Here is a 15,598-nt window from a genome sequence, read left to right as displayed (position 1 = left end):
CAAGACCAGTCTGGCTAACATGGTGAAACCCCCACTCTAATAAAAATACAAAAATTAGCCAGGTGTGGTGTCATGTGCCTTTGATCCCAGCTACTCTGGAGGCTGAAGCAGAAGAATCACTTGAACCCAGGGGGCGGAGGTTGCAGTGAGCCAGGGTTGCCACTGCACTCTAGCCTGGGCGACAGAGCAAGTCTCTGTCTCAAAAAAAATAAATAAATAAACTTGGACTAAGTTTTTTTAACTCACTGTGCCTTGGTTTTCCTATCTATAAAATCATCATGATAAAACCTATTTTAAGGCTGGGCGTGGTGGCTCACGCCTATAATCCCAGCACTTTGGGAGGCCGAGGTGGGCGGATCACCTGAGGTCAGGAGTTTGAGACCAGCCTGGCCAACATGGGGAAACCGCGTCTCTACTAAAAACATAAAAATTAGCTGGGTGTGGTGGCATACACCTGTGATCCCAGCTACTCGGGAGGCTGAGGCAGGAGAATCTCTTGAACCCAGGAGGCGGAGGTTGCAGTGAGCCAAGATCACACCACTGCAGTCGAGCGTAGGCAACAGAACGAGACTCCATCTCAAAAAAAACCCAAAAAAAACCAAAAACCTATTTTAGGGGGCTAGCTGTGTGGGCCAAATGAGGTAAGGTACAAGAAGCGTTTCCTTACTCCATAGTAGATATTAGACTGTTACCAGGGGCTTGGGCACATAGGTCCTCGATAAATATTGGTTGACTAGATGAAAGCTATTTGCCTAGTCACACAGGTGGTAAGAATTCAAAGCCCAGCTCTTCCTACCAGGCCAGATGGCCTTGGCATTATACCATTTAACCAAACAGGAACAGGGGCATGCTAACCATGGTATTGAGGTGGGCCATGTGGCATTCAGGTGTCCACACAGGGCAGGGAAGACAGAGTTTCAGGGTTAAGCATTCACGGTTCACTTAGCCTGACATCGCATTGGCGTTATTACTTACGAGGGAGCTCTCAAGCTCAGTCCATACATCCAGGGAGCTGGAAATAGACTTCTTGGCTCCACACAAGTGTAAAAAGCTTCAGTTACAGAGAAAAGTAGGTGTTTTACCTGAGAAACAGGAGAGGTGTTCCTCCTAAGAGCCATTGTAAACCCTGACAATAATATTAGCATAGCAGTAATAATTGCCACAGCACCTCGCAAGCACTGTTGTGCATACACTGATTAACTCATTTTGTCCTCGCACACCCTAGGAGGGAAGCCTCTGTATCCCCATTTTACAGTTGAGGAAACCGAAGCTCAGGTTAGTAACTTGCCCAAGGGCTAATGGAATTCAGGTAGACTGACTCCACAGTAAGGATTTTCCCCATGAAGCAAACTCTGCCTTTCGGTCTGCTATTACCATGTGTGGTAGTGTCACCTCAGTGAGAGAGGAAGGAGGAGGAAGGAACAGGGAATCAAACAGTGAAGACTACAGGATAAATAAAAACAGCACCAGATTGGAAGATGCCGCTGAACACTAGTTCTGCTTTGACCCCTGACTAGCTCCATGACCCTAGGCTGGTTGCTTCTGAACGTGTCCTGGACTTCTCTTCATTTGTAAGCATCTCTTCATGTGTGAAATGAGTTAATCAATCCAACACTAACATTCTCTGGCCTTCAAACCACTATGGGATAAGTCTTGGCTTTAAGAAAAGGTGCCATCCTTGGAGACTGCTGTCTGATGCCAGGCTTTCTTTGCAAGTGGATTCCCACCTGGTCTTCATGTATCAAGTCAAGACCTCGAAAGGACCCATGTCACCAGCTGGGGTGTCTGTCTCAGAGTTTTGGCATTCCTCCCACCACCCAAATTTTGCCTGGCTAACTCTCATTCACCTATTTGTCTCTGACTTCCTCTGACCTTCCAGACTGGGTTGGGTCCTTATGCTTTACATTCTTGTATCAGCATAGTTTCTTTTCATAGGATTTATTACAGCTTATAATTAAATATCAATTGACATACCTTCTCTAGGGCCAGACACCATGTCTGTTTTCCCCATCGTTGCACTGCCATTGAGACCTCAGGTGTTTTGTTTTTGAGATGGAATCTCACTCTTGTCACCCAGGCTGCAGTGCAGTGGCATGATCTCAAGTCACTGCAACCTCTGCCTCCCGGGTTCAAGTGATTCTCCTGCCTTAGCTTCTCAAGAAGCTGGAATTACAAGCATGTGCCACCACGCCCAGCTAATTTTTTGTATTTTTAGTAGAGATGGGGTTTTACCACGTTGGCCAGGCTGGTCTCAAACTCCTGACCTCAAGTGATCTCTCCGTCGCAGCCTCCCAAAGTGCTGGGGTTACAGGCATGAGCTACCACGCCCAGCCAAGACCTCAGGTTTTTGAATGAATGAATGTTGCCACATGTGCACCATATTAAATGTGCACCAGAAGTAGAACAGCCAGGCATGGTAATATTGGTTGGTTCTCTTCTGGCAGGCCACATAATAGCAAATCTGCAATCACTGATTTCCAATGCCGCTTCATTGCAAGGAATTAGTATGATAAATGATTTAAAATCTAATGAGGTATTTCAGAGGTATGCTGAGATCGCACCAGAACGATGCGAAGCCAGATGGGAACAGCTGGTGCATTGCTTCTAGGTTAGCCTAGTTAATTGTCAAAAGTTACCTGTTTTCAAGGCTAGAGTACATTTTCAATAATGGTACTCCTGCCAGTCAAGGCTAAAGTCAAAACTAAATCAGCCAACTTATGTCCTATAGCAACGTAGCATTTCCTGCCCCAGCAACAGTGCCTAGAAAACCTGTGTCATAATAATGCTCAGTAGGTATTTGAATAAATGAGACTTTCTAACACTGCCATCAGATAATTCCTCTGAGCAGCAGAATAGCTGTCACAAAGCTCATAGATACCACAGGGAGTCCTCAGGGACAAACTTATTGTCTCTCTGGAAGATTTTGAAAATTGTGCCAGAATCAGTGGCTCATACCGGTAATCCCAGCACTTTGGAAGCCGGAGGCAGTAGGATCACTTGAGTCTAGGAGTTCAAAATCAGCCCGGGCAGCATAGTGAGACCCCGGCTCTACAATAAATTTAAAACCTAGCTGGGCATGGTGACATGCACCTGTAGTTCCAGCTACTTTGGAGGCTGAGATGGGGTAATCACTTGAGCCCAGGAGGTCGAGGCTGCAGTGAGCTGTGATTATACCACTGCACTCCAGCCTGAGTGACAGAGCAAGACCCTGTCTCAAAAACAAAAACCTGACATTTGTTTTCTTAGTCCATAGAATACTCAAATACAGATGATGTGGGGGTAGGAGGGTACACACAAAGGACAGAGGAGGGCAGTTGAAATCAGCTCACTGAGAGCTGCAAGAGGTGAGTTGATTTTCAATTTAAAAAATTTCTTCAGGCTGGGCATGGTGACTCCTGCCTGTAATCCTATAATAGCACTTTGGGAGGCCGAGGTGGGCAGATCACTTAAGCCTAGGAGTTCAAGACCAGCCTGGGCAACATGGCAAGACCTCGTTTCTACAAATTAAAAAATTACCTGAGCGTGGTGGTGTAGTCTCACCTACTTACGCTTGTAGTCCCAGCCACTCAGAAGGCTGAGGTAGGAGGATCACCTGAGCCTAGGGAGGTCGAGGCTGCAGTGAGCAGTGATCACGCCACTGCACTTCAGCCTGGACAACAAAATGAGACCAGTCTCAAAAAAACAATTTTTTTTGGTCATAGAAAAACACACATAATCTGGTACCATTCCAAATAGAAGCAAGCAATTTCCTTCTATAGCACAAGGCAGCAATTGAAATATTTGATGTTTGTGATGACGCTGGGTCATCAAAAGGTTTAGCTGTGTTAGTAATACTGTATTTAATTTTGAAAAGGAGATACAGAAAATATATTTAATTGAGCTCATAAACTTACTGTTCACCGGAGAGGTTGGAAAAGAAACCTTAGGTCACTGAAAAGTAGAAACTTTCAGCTCCATAAAAGGTATCCATCATCTATCAAAAACCAACAACACATATAAAAATGTAAAACATTAAAATGATAAAACAGAATAAAATAAGGATTGCCACCATCACTTGTGTTCTGGAAGATTGTTCTGGATATTTAAGCTAATGCAATAATTCAGGAAAAAGAAACAGGTGATACAAATATTTGAAAGGACCAAAGCTGCTGTTATTGCAGATGGCTTAGCCAGAAAATTCTAGAAATCGGCCAGACACGGTGCCTCACACCCGTAATCCCAGCATTTTGGGAGGCCAAGGTGGGCAGATCACCTGAGGTCGGGAGTTCGCGACCAGCCCAACCAACATGGTGAAACTCTGTCTCTACTAAAAATACAAAATTAGCGGGGGTGTGGTGGCTCATGCCTGTAGTTCCAGCTACTTGGGAGGCCGAGGCAGGAGAATCGCTTGAACCCAGGCGGTGGAGGTCGTAGTGAACCAAGATCATGCCATTGCACTCCAGCCTGGGCAACAAGAGTGAAACTCTGTCTCAAAAAAAGAAAAGAAAAGAAGAGAAAAAAGAAAATTCTAGAAATCAACTAACATCAGTAGGGTGGTCAAATACATGTAGACCCAAAAGGCTTGTGAAAAACAGTCACTTCCATAACTCCCCATGTTTCTCCTCAGAGACAGCTATTCTGGCTTTACCTATATCTGTAGTTATAAATAATATGTGAGCTGCCATCTTTTGATTCAGTTCTACATGTTAACTAGTCACCTCTCGTTACCTTCTCTCTTAGCTTGGGCTGCCATAACAAAATACCATAGACTGGGTGGCTTAAACAACAGGAATTTATTTCTAATAGTGCTATAGACAAAGTCCAAGATTAAGGTGACAACAGGTAGGTGTCTGGTGAGGGCTCTCTCCTTTGGTTGCAGACAGCCACCTTCTTGCTGTGTCTTTACATGGCCATTCTCTGGTGCATATCAGTGGAGAAAACATGAGAGGAAGCTCTCTGGTGTCCCTTTTTATAAGGGCGCTAATCTCATCATGAGAGGTTTAGACTGCATCTAAACCTTATTACCTACGAAAGGCCCTACCTCCTGATACCATCACGCTGGGATTTAGGGTTCAACATACGAATTTGGGAAGCACACATTTGATCTGTGGCACCATCTACATGCTTGAAGCGTCTTTTCTCCATGTTATAATTCCTTTTTTCTTCTTCTTCTTCTTTTTTGAGACAGGGTCTCACTCTGTCATCCAAGCTAGAATGCAGTGGCACAATCACAGCTCATTGCAGCCTCAACCTCCTGGGCTCAAGCAATCCTGTCACCTCAGGCTCCTGAGTAGCTGGGACTGTAGGCATGCACCACCATGCCTGGCTTGCTTGCTTGCTTATTTACTTAATGTAGAGACAGAGTCTTCCTATGTTGCCCAGACTGGTCTTGAACTCCTGGGCTCAAGCAATCCTCCCACCTCAGCCACCCAAAGTGCTGGGATTCCAAGGTATGAGCCACTGTTCTCAGCCTATTAGTTTATGATTTAAGTCAATATTCTGTGTTTATTATCCTTATGTAAATATTATTTAGAGCTGAGTATCATAGTGAACAGTGATTTTGTTTTTGCTAAGGTTAATAATAGAGTGAGTTTGTTTTGTTTTCTTTAGTTTTTTTGGTCGTTTTTTTGTTTAGTTTTTTTTGTTTTGTTTTTTGGTGTTTGTTCTCTCTATTTATAGAGACTCTGGTTCTAGAAACAGCTCGCCTGCAGCTGGCTGGCTGGACCAGCACACACTGACGCTGACGGGGCTAGACTATTTACAGGCCCATTGTGGGCTGTACTTTGGCCACCTCCCAGCATAGCACTAAGCTGTGACGATAAAATAAGTTAGGTCCAGCAGGGCAGGGCTTGGAGGGGGCAGGGACAGGGGCTTTACACACACGTGCTGGGGGGCCCAGGGCCTCAGTACTCTCAAGGACCCAGCTTTGTAGTTAATTTTGTCTCACATTTTTTCCAATTGCCTTTCAGTGAAGTTTCCCACAAGGCCAATCACGTCACATAATCAGAGTTCCCATTTTTATCTTGGATGTATTTCTCTTGGGGTCCTCCCTTCACTGTCATCTGTGGAATTCCTTTTGCCTTTCTGTTAGGTTGAATTTCTTGTTTTCTTATCTTCCTTATTGTCCTCTTTCTTGCTTTCCTCCCTCATTGTGATGGAGCAAGTTCCCTAATAGCAATCAATAAAAAGGGAGGAAAATGACATCAGGCATGGTGATGAGAGCCTTTAACGTGGCGTGGCTGTCTTTCGAGTCGCTCTGCTCCAATCTGGTTACCTTCTATGTCTGAGGCACCTGTCATGCTTGGATTTCCCTTCATCCTGGGGATGACCTTCACCTCTCTCTGTAGTTCTCTTGTTGGTTTATTCCATGTTGCCTTTTTTAAAGTTTTATGCTCTCCTTTTGGTGAGTCATGTCCTTCAGTAGATTCCTAAGACAGAGTGCATGGAAGGTAAATTTTTCAGATATTACATGTATGAAAAAAATATATTCTCCACTTGCCCTTCATTGATCATTTTTGCCAGGTAATTTCTAGATCAAAAATAATTTTCTTTCAGTAATTTGAAATCATTGGTCATTGTCTTCTAACATTCTATTTACTTTTAGAAAAGGTTATTTATAAAAGCCATTCTTGTTTCCGCTTCTTTTGTTAGGCAGCCTATTTGTTCTCTGGTGGTTTAAAGAACCTTCTCTTTGTACCTGATGTTCTGAAATTTCATCATGTACCTTGATTTGGGTCTATTTCATCCACTGTGCTGGGTACCTAGAGGAGTCCTTTTATATAGAAATTCACATCCATAAATTCTGAGTTTCCTTGAGTTATTTTTCTTCACTCTCTCTTCCTGGAACCTTTTTTTTTTTTTTTTTTTTTTTTTTTTTTTGAGACAAGATCTGACTCTGATCTCAGCTCACTATAGCCTTGACCTCCTAGGCTCAAGCAATCCTCCTACATAAATCTCCCAAGTAGCTAGGACTACAGGCCTGTGCCATCACACCCAGCTAAATTTTTTTTTTTTTTTTTTGATGGAGATGGAGTTTTGCCGTGTTGCCCAGGCTGGTTTTGAACTCCTGGGCTCAAGCAGTCCGTCCACCTCAGCCTCCCAAAGTATGAGCCACCTCGCCTGGCCCCTGGAACTTATTAATCAGATGTTTGACCTTCTAAACCCATCCTCTAACTTTTTTACTTTATCTCACCTGTTTTTTAATTTTTCATTGTTATCTTTTCTAGGAAATTTTCTTGATTTTATCATGCAGCATTTCTATTGAGTTAATTTCTACTATTCTGTTTTTAATTTCAAAAACTATTTTTGTTTTAAAGGACTATTTTTGTGTCCTTCTTGCAACCTCCAGTTCCTTTTTCACTTTTGTAATATCTTTTCTCTCTAAGATTCTGATGATTTTGGGGATGGGAAATGTTTTCTTCTACCACTTCAAAGGTACTTTCTTCCAGTTTATTTTTTGGTTTGTACTCTCTGCCCTGTTATATAGGCTTTGCTTTCTTCACAGATCCAATAATCTTGGTTATCTGCCTATGTTTCAAGAGTGCAAAGCTGTCTGGATGCTCTGAGCATGTAGATGGGGCTTATGAACCTTGAACTTCATTGAAGATTGACCTGGCTGGGCTGCGTGTTGAGGAATCCCCAAAGTCAGTATCTTTGTCTTTTTTCTTACGCTAATGAAGACCTGGCTGCCAGTATTCTTAGAACCAAGCAGAGGGAAAGGTTAGGGATTGGACAGATGAGGAAGTGTTCATACTGAATACTTAGTCATTTAAGCCCCTGGTTTTCACTATAATGTTCAAACCTTCAACTGTGTCCCTCAATCCAGAGACTATTTCGTTTTACCTTTTTTAGTGTTTCTCAATCAAAAGTAATTTTGCCTCCTAAAGAACATTTGCCTCCTAAAGATATTTTCGATTGCCATTAAGAGTGGGGAGGGTGGAGCACAGCTGCTGGCATCAAGTAGGTAGAGGACAGAGAAGCTGCTATACACATCCTACAGTGCACAGGACAGCACTCCAGATCAATAATTTTATTGGCCCAGGCCAGGCGCAGTGGCTCACGCCTGTAATCCCAACACTTTGGGAGGCCAAGGCAGGCAGATCACTGGAGGCCAGGAGTTCTAGACCAGCCTGGCCAACATGGTGAAACCCCATCTCCACTAAAAATACAAAAATTAGCTGGGTGTGATCCCAACTTGTAATCCCAACTACTCAGGGGGCTGAGGCAGGAGAATCACTTGAACCTGGGAGGCGGAGGTTGCAGGGATCCAAGATTGTGCCACTGTACTCTAGCCTGAGCGACAGAGCAAGACTATGTCTCAAAAAAAAAAAAGAATTTTATTGACGCAAAATGTCAATATGCCTGAGACTGAGGAATCCTAATCTAGAGAATAAACTTTTACACTAATGACAGAAGTGGGGCAATCAACCAGCAGCTTGCAGTAGAGCAAAGGGTAAGGACTTAGTGACTTTCAAACAGCTTCCCACCAATCCTCCTTATTTTAGCCGCTCCTCTCCCACCCCCAACCTTCGTTTTCTGTCCTAGAGCTACTGAGTCTTTTTAGACTTTGCAGTGAAGTTGGTTTGTTTCTTGACTTACCTGTTAACCACCTTAGAACTCGGCTTTCTCAGGGTCATTAAGTCAGTTATCCATTGTTCATATGTCTTCTAAGCCTTTTTTTTTTTTTTTTTTTTTTTTTGAGACAGAGTCTCGCTGTCACCCAGGCTGGAGTGCAATGGCGTGATCTTGGCTCACTACAACCTCCACCTCCCGGGTTCAAGTGATTCTTCTGCCTCAGCCTCCCAAGTAGCTGGGACTAGATAGAGGCATGTGCCACCATGCCCGGAAAATTTTTGTATTTTTAGTAGAGACGGGGTTTCACCATATTGACCAGGCTGGTCTCGAACTCCTGACCTCAGGTGATCCACCCACCTCGGCCTCCCAAAGTGCTGGGATTACAGGCGTGAGCCACCATGTCAGGCCTAATTTTTGTATTTTTAGTAGAGATGAGGTTTCACCATGTTGGCCAGGCTGGTCTCGAACTCCTGACCTCAGGTGATCCATTCGCCTCAGCCTCCCAAGGTACTGGGATTACAGGCATGAGCCACTGCACCTGGCTGTGTTCTAAGCTTCTAAAAATGTTACTGTTGTCTCTTTTCCTATTCAACCCATCCTCTTGAAAATTTTAGAAGGGTTTTTGGAGGGAGCAAAATTAGGTGTTCAGTCTGATATACTTTCCAAGAATGCTAAAATACATGAAATACATGTTGAAGCTACAGTCATTGGCACTGACACAGCAGATGAACACGGGTGAATGGAATGGAATAAAGATTCCAGAAACTGCCACAATATATGGGAAGACACCGATAAGTGTCTATCTGCTAGAAAAAATAAAATTTGCCTTTATTTACCCCATATATAGAACTCAATGCTAGTTGGAGTAAAGATGTAAGCATATATACAAAACTATAAAAATATAGGAGAATGTTTTTGTAATCTTCTGTTGAGAATGACCTTGCTAAGAAGGTAAAAAATAAAAGAGTTAAAGAAAACCAATTATGTCAGCCAGGCATGGTGGTTCACAACTATAATCTCAGCACTTTGGGAGGCCACGGCAGGAGGATCACTTGAGCCCAGGAGTTCGAGACCAGCCTGGGCAACATAGCGAGACCTCATCTCTACAAAGAAATGAAAATCAGAAAGTTAACCAGGTGTGGTGCATTCCTGTAATCCCAGCTACTCAGGAGGCTGAGGTAGAAAGATCACGAGCCCAGGAGGTAGAGGTTGCAGTGACCCTTGATCATACCACTGCACTCCAGCCTGGGCAACAGAGTGAGACCCTGTCTCAAAAAAAAAAAAAATTATGTAAAAACTTAAAACTTCCATAGACAAAAGACTGTATGGCTTTGAAAAATAAAACTGGATCAGGAAAATGTTTGCCACATATATGGTTGGTTACCATCTCTCTTATGTAAAGATCTCTACAAATCAGAAAGTGACTTTTAAAAATCCATCAGGCCAGGCATAGTGGCTGGCCAGGTGCAGTGGCTCACACCTGTAATCCTAGTACTTTGGGAGGCTGAGGCAAGCAGATCACTTGAGGTCAGGAGTTTGAGACCAGCCCAGCCAACATGGTGAAACCCCGTCTCTACTAAAAATACAAAAAATTAGCCAGGCGTGGTGGTGCACTCCTGTAATTACAGCTACTGGGGAGGCTACAGCATGAGAATTGCTTGAACCTGGGAGATGGAGGTTGCAGTGAGCCAGGATCACACCACTGCACTCCAGCCTGGGTGATGGAGTGAGACTGTCTAAAAAAAAAAACCACACACACACTGACAAAAAAAAAGAAAGAAAAAGAAAAAGAAACTATCAGGAAATAAGAGGAGAACTCTACATGGTTGATAGCATTATAAGCATTCAAAAAAAATGCTCTACTGTCCTTGACACTGATGAAGAAAAATGCAAATTAAAGTAGAAACAAGATGCTATTCATCAGTGGTTCTTCATGTGTAGTCCCTGGGCCAGCAGCATCAGCATCACCTGAGAGCTTGTTAGAAATACAAATTCTCAGATGCATCCTAGACCTGAATCACAGGCAAGTGGTAGGCCTAGCCATTTGTTTCAACAAGCCCTCCAGGTGATTCTGATGGTCAAATTTGAGACACCAGGAGAAAGAAGGAACTACCTTCGGTATTGCAGATGACTCCCTCACAGTATTTAGCAAGAGATGTCAGACATAAGACTGAGTACTATAGGATCCATTGATATGAAGATCAAAAGCAGAAATTAATCTAGGATGATAGAGATCAGGGCAATTGTCACCCTTAGAGGAGAGGAGTAACTAGAAATGGGGGTGAGGTTTTCAGGTGCTGGCAGTGTTGTGTCTCTTGATTTGGATGCTGGTTACACAGGTTCGTTCAGTTAGTGAAACTTCCCCAAGCTGTTCACTTAGGACTTGTATACTTTTCTTTATGCTATATTTCAATACAGCAGTGAAAGTTAAAACAGTGAGAGTTCTGTTTTTTAAAATCAGGTTTTTAGCCATTAAAACATAGACATTTAGTCTGGTGAAGATGGAAAACATGCATATACTGATAATAGAGTAAACTCATACAAGCATTTTTTTTTTTTTTCCCTCTGGAGACAGAGTCTCGCTCTGTCGCCCAGACTGGAGTATAGTGGTGCAATCTCAGCTCACTGCAACCTCCACCTCCCCAGTTCAAGGTATTCTCCTGCCTCAGCCTCCCTAGTAGCTGGGATTACAGGCGCGCACCACTACGCCCTGCTAATTTTTGTATTCTTAGTACAGATGGGGTTTTGCCATGTTAGCCAGACTGGTCTCAAGCCCCTGGCCTCAAGTGATCCGCCTGCCTCAGCCGCCCAAAGTGCTGGGATTATAGGCGTGAGCCGCTGTGCCCAGTCAGTAAATTAGTACAAGCTTTTGCCGAACAATTTGGTAGTACCTCTAAAGCTTAAAATATGTATTCTAGAAATTTTCCTCCTAGACATCTCCTGGAATTCAGGTGTACAAAGGCATAGGTTATAAAAATGTTTCTGGGTATTTTTGTACAAACATAAAGAAGACAACCTAAATTTCCATCAATGGGGAACTGGTTACATGAATTATGGAAGACTGAGCAACTGTTAAAATTGGCAGAGATGCGTGTGTAGTAGTGTGGAAGGTTGTCCTCTATGGTATTACTGACTGAAAGAAGCAAGTTATAGACTCCGTGAACAGAGTGATCCATATTTATACGGGAGAAAAAGAAAGATGTGCAGGCAGTGGTTATAAATGCTAGGAAAGAGGCTAGAAAGGGTAAATACAAAATTGTTTATGTTGGTTTTTCTTGAATTTTTATAACTGGTGGATAGGAATGGGGTTGTCATTTCTTTATAGACTTCTGTGTTGTTTTTTTTTTTTTGAGACGGAGTCTCGCTCTGTCGCCCAGGCTGGAGTGCAGTGGAACAATCTCTGCTCACTGCAAGCTCCGCCTCCCGGGTTCATGTCATTCTCCTGCCTCAGCCTCCCAAGTAGCTGAGACTACAGGCGCCCACCACCACGCCCGGCTAGTTTTTTGTATTTTTAGTAGAGACAGGGTTTCACTGTGTTAGCCAGGATGGTCTTGATCTATTGACCTCGTGATCCGCCTGCCTCGGCCTCCCAAAGTGCCGGGATTACAGGCATGAGCCACTGCGCCCGGCCTACTTCTGTGTTTTTTATTTCATTTTATTTTATTTTATTTTATTTTATTTTTGAGATGGAGTCTCCCTCTGTCACCCAGGCTGGAGTGCAGTGGCGCAATCTCGGCTCACTGCAAACTCTGCCTCCTGGGTTCGAGCGATTCTCCTGCCTCAGCCTCCTGAGTAGCTGGGACTACAGGCACGCACCACCATGCCCAGCTAATTTTTGTATTTTTAGCAGAGATGGGGTTTTACCATGTTGGCCAGGATGGTTTCGATCTCTTGACCTCATGATCTGCCCACCTCAGTCTCCCAAAGTGCTGGGATTTACAGGCGTGAGCCACCGTGCTTGGCCCTGTGTTAATTTTTTACCTGCGTTTATCACTTTGAAAGGTTAGTTCTGCCATTAAAAAAAAAAGTCTTAGCCTAAAAAAAAAAAAAACATGCTTATAATGCTTATCAGAGAAAACAAAAACAAACAGTATTTTTGTAGTCTAAGCAAATAAAGATTTAGGTTTATCTTAAAGCAGAAGATGAGTCACATTTTTGAAGAGTGGTTTTTGTCAGTATTGGCTATGGTGGAGAGAAAAGGTTTGCTTCTTGATATATTTCAGTTACCTAGGAAATTCACTTGGGTAGAACAATTCTTTTCTTGACAGAGACATTCTTTTTACTTTGTTTGCTTGTGAGGTCATGTGTCAAGTATTCCTGTTCTTTGAAAGACGGCTCAGTTAACAATATTGTGCCTTTGTGTAAAAGATGACCACAGCCAGCAAACTAGACAATGCAGCCCGGGACAGCAGGCTTCACTTGTGTTAATAATGAAAAACGTTTTTGCATTCAGAGCCAAGAGCTGTGAGTTGAGCCTGTTTAGCTGGATACAGACTTGTGATGGAAACTCTTAAGCCCTTGTGATCACACAGAGAGATACTATCCACACATCTACAGTGCCTCTTCACTCACTGTTATGTTTCCTATGTGAATCATCCACAAAGGGCCGTTCTGACCCCAACTCAATCAAGAAGCCTGAAATGTTTCAGACGCTGCCATGCCGGATTACATCTATTACCAGTCTTACTGATCCAACAGAATGTCAGACACATTGTATAGATTACTTGTCAGAATCAATTTGGGCCAAAAACCTCATTAGTGTGAGGCTTAGCGCTTTCTGGAATTATATCCCATTCTGTGTGTCTTCACTTTCAATAAGTGTTGTTGCCACAGATGTAAACACAAAAGCACATCTCCATTAAGCATCTTGTCTCTGGAATTCATATACTAATATCAAGCAGATAAAAGAATGCTGATGCTCAAATCTAAAGAGCAGAAACAGCAACATGTAGAGTCTTAGCTGCTCCCCGGCACAGGCACCCAAACTGTACCGGGAAAGTGGCTTCTCTCGGGAAGCGGTTTAACACGTCCCTTGGAAACCTGTCTGATGGCTTCAAGATCTTCACAGGAAGTCTTCCTTCTTAAAGAATGGCCTGAAGTCTTCTCTCTTCAACATCCACTTCTTCTAATCCCTGTTTGAAGGTCCCCAACTACCTCAAACTGAGTAGTTTGAAAATTTAACTCATGAACAACACTCCCTTAACCTGTTCCTCTTCCACTGTTCCGACAGAACAAGTCAAACCCTGATCTACTCCAGAAATCTTTCTAGAGACCTAGGGATCATTCCATTGTATCCTCTCCCTTCTCCTCCCCCAACCCCATATCTAATCCATTAAAGTCCCATCTGCTGAAATTTGTCATGAATTCACTCACTTCTCAATATTCACTGCCACCATATTGGTCTTAAAGACTTCATATTCTTCCTGCTTGGATTATTGCACGCTTTCTGAATTTGTCTCCACACCACTGCTCCCCCTTTCCCCTCCACATGTCCATTCTCTACCTGCAGCCAGAGTGGCTTTATAAAAAAATCTAGCCTAATCTTAACATTCTCTTGCTTTAAACTCTCCCACTGCCCTTTGGATAAAGCACAAAATCTCTAGGCCTCCTGGGCTCATATCATCTCACCTTCCCCAGGTCTCTAACATTTTACACCAATATCCTAACTTACCACTTGTTCTTATAGGTTCTAGAAGGTAGCAGAGCCCTTCCCACCTTCAGACCTTTGCCCACACTGTGCCCTCTGCCTATAACGTTGCCTTCCCGCTTCTGTCTCGCCAGTGCTTTCAGCCTTCAGGTTATTCTTCAGCCTGGACTTCTCCGATGCTTCCTGTGCCTGCCAGCAAGGTCATTTCCCCCATCACAGACCCTTATCATACCCTTTACCTTCTTCATAACATTTGCCACAGTTGTAATCTGTCAGGTATTTCCCTCCACTAGACTTTAGTTCTCTACAAGCAGGATCTGTACAATTTGTATACCACTGTCCTTGGAGCCTGACAGCAGGAAGCCCAGATATTGTAGGTGCTCCTGTGTTAAACAAATAAAGGAAATCTGTCTTCCAAGCCTGGTGATTAGAGTTACTTTAGTATTTTGTTTCATATACCACAAAGAAAGCTAAACCAGAAATGAAATTCTTTGTCCTGAGTCACACACAGCAAGCCGGGACTTGCAGGGCTAGAACCCACCCTGGACTCTTGTTACTGTGTCCTGGGCATGTGGTTCACATCTCAACTTTTTGGGACTTAGGAATAAAGTCCACTTGGAAGGTGCTAGAATGTGAGTGCATACCTTGCTCTAGCCTTCCTTTGTCCAGGACTTAAGACACCTACAGTTTAGGTCAGTTTCCTTTTCCTTGATGAAGCCTTCTTTTAGTCAGTGAGTGGTGTTAATTTGTTTGGGTATGGTCTTCCTCATCAGCAGCTGGATGACTATTGCTAGGGTAAATGCACAACGTGTGGTAAAATACTGAGTGTCTACATCTGGACTGGGCTGTTGCTCATTCTCTCTTCTGAAAGCTGTCTCAGACCACATGTTACTGGCCATCTGTGAGAACAGCAGGGAATGCCCAGAGGTTCGTCCCTTGAAAGCAGATCAGCTCCAGGGACCACCTCCAAGTGCACCTGCAGTCTTGTTTCCTTGGCAAGTATCAGCCTGGGAGCAAATTCCAGCCTTGGATGTTGTTTTTCACCAAGTGGTGTTTTAAAACCCCTGATTAGTGCTAATATTTAAAGTCGAGATTATTATGTACAAGCTTGAGTTTCTGTGTTCTCCTGGGGTGGAGAAGACCTGGCAAAACCAGCCCACAACTATCAGCTAGGGCTGAATTTTAAGAGAATCCCCTAAAACAAGACATTATTGATCCCTGCCTGGACTGCCATGGTTACCTTCCTGGCATTTGTAGGCACATGAGTTTGCAAACCCTGTAATATTTTTAAGTCATGGCAGGGGAAGGTGGGGGTATATGCATGAAAGTTGTAATTGACTTAGCTGGGCGTGGTTCTGCACGCCTGTAATCCCAGCTACTCGGGAGGCTAAGGAAGGA

The 15,598-nt window shown here is 43.5% G+C and overlaps 1 protein-coding gene and 1 long non-coding RNA gene across 3 annotated transcripts in view; one reads left to right on the top strand and one right to left on the bottom strand.

The window, feature by feature from the left end:
* LOC139361842 (uncharacterized) overlaps positions 1 to 15,598 on the bottom strand; it is an 86,181-nt gene that overhangs the window by 35,026 nt on the left and 35,557 nt on the right. The gene's annotated exons all lie outside the window — the stretch shown is intronic.
* Positions 1 to 15,598, top strand: part of LOC105470951 (CKLF like MARVEL transmembrane domain containing 8) — a 130,896-nt gene that overhangs the window by 102,167 nt on the left and 13,131 nt on the right. The window lies entirely within an intron of this gene.

This window comes from Macaca nemestrina, chromosome 2 (genome assembly GCF_043159975.1).
Source record: "Macaca nemestrina isolate mMacNem1 chromosome 2, mMacNem.hap1, whole genome shotgun sequence".
In the NCBI taxonomy this organism is placed as follows: domain Eukaryota; kingdom Metazoa; phylum Chordata; class Mammalia; order Primates; family Cercopithecidae; genus Macaca; species Macaca nemestrina.
The sequence above is the reverse complement of the archived record's forward strand: the minus strand, read 5'-3'. Positions and strand labels throughout refer to the sequence as shown.